At 56.2% G+C, this 2350-nt stretch overlaps 1 protein-coding gene across 3 annotated transcripts in view; it reads right to left on the bottom strand.

Annotated features, from left to right (window-relative positions):
- GPRC5B (G protein-coupled receptor class C group 5 member B) overlaps positions 1-1260 on the bottom strand; it is a 29288-nt gene extending 28028 nt beyond the window's left edge. Inside the window, exon 1 of one of the 3 annotated variants that reach the window (XM_069096054.1) lies at positions 918-1260. The gene's annotated coding sequence lies outside the window, so the exon portion shown is untranslated. Of the gene's footprint in view, positions 1-126; positions 527-917 lie in introns of those variants that run through there. The other 2 variants (XM_069096056.1, XM_069096055.1) reach the window with 2 other exon arrangements.
- Positions 1261-2350: the final 1090 nt, after the last annotated feature.

A 2350-nucleotide genomic window follows, 5' to 3' on the forward strand; every position in this document is an offset into this window, starting at 1 on the left:
TTATCTGAAGGGGCGCGCGCGCGCGCACGCACACACACACACACACACACACACACCCGACCAAAAAAAAAAAAAAACTGAGAAGACAGCCACGTATGTTTGAGTTCTAACCTCCCCACTCCTAACCTCAGGTCTTTCCCGGCTCGGGGCTCTGGCAACCTGCCGCCAGCCCCCAAGTCCGGCCTGTAGGCTGCAGTCTCCTTACAAGCTCCTTGCTTAAAACTCTCCTCGACACATCCCCAAGGTGTTCTTCTAATCACGACAGTCCCTAAAAGCTTCAGCTCGGCTTTCCCCCCTTTCTTTTCCAGTTCTGCATTAGTCCGTCTCCAGCCCCGTTTTCCTGCTGTTCTATGGCCCCAGTTTCTCCACTTGTCTCCGGTCAGCACTCTTTCCCCTCTGGACAGAGCGGGGCACGTCCCGCGTTCTGCAGGTGCGGGCCAGGCACTGGTTTCTGAGGAAGGCCAGAGGGTGCCTCCCCTCTTGTGAACCAAGGATGGGCTATATGACTGATTTCCACTAGAGCTTCAAAAAACTGACCTCCGCTCCAATTCCTCCGAAGGAGCTCCCCCCTCCCCCTTCATACACAGACCCTCCCCCGCCTTTCCTGAGACAATCACCCCCAAGCCTGGCCCCGCTCCGCCCTCTGCGGCTCTTCTCCGGACGCTGCCGTATTAGGGCCTCCTCCCAGCTCCCCAATAATCCATCCCGCATCCCCGGTTGGCTCACACAGTGCCTGCGGTGGCCCCTGGACAGCACAGGGAAATCAACACCCTCTGGGATGGGGAACACTGCACAGAGCTCTTCCCGCTATAGAAAAGTTTCTCTGGGGCCTGGAGAGCCGCCTCCCCCCTCCCCCGCCATTACTCCGGTTCTCCCGCCGGGGCTGAGCCCTTTCTCCGCAACCGCATCGCACTCACCCGCACCGGCAAGCCCCACAGCCGGACGGATTCTCCCGCTTCTCCAGCAGCCGCCACTGAAGTCACATTTCTGCAGAACGGTCCCCCCCCTTCCCCTACCCTCCCCCCACCCCCTTAGTCCCGGCTCCGGCTCCCCCAGATGCCCTCACTGCATCGCCGCGCTCGTCCCCCCTGCGCCTTGTCGCTGCTGCTGCTTACGGCGCCCAGACCCTCTCTGGCTCGAGCTCAGGGTCTGACTCTGGCTCTGACTATGGCTCCAGCTCTTTTCCAGCGGCGGTCCCGGATTTCTCCGTCAGCCCTGTCCCCTCCCTGCACCTATCCTACCCCTGGTCCTCTTTCCCAGCTCAGCCCCGCGGGCCCCAAGCCCAGCTCTCTCACTGGCTCTCCCACAGCCCCAGCTCCACCCCCGCGGCCGCCCCTTCCCCCTCCAGCCCGTCCTTTGCCCCAGCGCGGTCCGTGTGTCCCCCGATGTCTAATGTTGCTACAAACTTCCTGACCCCTTCCCCCCACCATGTTCTCGCCGCCCCTAGTGTGCACTCGGCACGTGAACCGCCGTCCTCACAGGCACCAACACACACAAAGGGTGTAGATGTAGATCTCACAGCGCGCGGGCACACTCAGAAGACAACGACCCACAAGTACACTTATGCACTTCTCCCGCTCTCCCCCCACCCCCATCCCCAGCAACTCGCGCGTGGAGCCACACGGAGCACACCACCTACGTGTGTGAATACACGTACTGAGAGTGACTGAGTTAGTGACCGAGTTAGTGACTGAGAAAACAATTTGAATGAATTACACAAAGAAATGAACGAACGTAGTTCAGACTCTTGCCCCAGGACCTAAGATGTGGAACTGAAAGGGACTTTGTAGACCCGGCCAGCTCGTAATTCACCTTCCTTGCCACCGATTTTACAAAGGAGGAAAATGACTTGCCCAAGGTCACACAGGTAATAAACATTGGGGGAAGGATTTGAAACCAGGGTCCCTGTTCCATGCTCTAATACCCATCTGTACCTCACAGTCTGTGTCAGGAACCCAAAGTGAAAGGAGGTGTCAGGGAGCTTAGTCACCGGAATATTTAGACTAGACTTCTATTCGTCCTGGATAGCTCATCTGTCTGAAGGCAAGATGGATGGGTCAGGTGATCTTGTGTAATCGTTTGTAGTTTCAGAATTCTAAGAATCTAGTCTCAAACCAAGTCAGTACAGTTGAAGGCTTTGGCTTTGGAGGAGAGAGCAGTGGGCAACGATATGTTTTGATCAGTGGCCAGAGGGATGGGAGATCGGAGATCAGAGAAGAAAATGCCTGCGGATTCAAAGAAAATACCTTTTTCAAACCAGAAACTAGCAATCAAACATTCTTTCTAAGCCTCCTCCTGCTACTCCCAATACAGACTTTAAGGGTAAAAAAAAAAAAGTATGATTCTTGAT

Source organism: Petaurus breviceps, unplaced genomic scaffold (assembly GCF_028583685.1).
Source record: "Petaurus breviceps papuanus isolate PSGF00001 unplaced genomic scaffold, PetGlider_PUasm1.0 229, whole genome shotgun sequence".
NCBI lineage: Eukaryota > Metazoa > Chordata > Mammalia > Diprotodontia > Petauridae > Petaurus > Petaurus breviceps.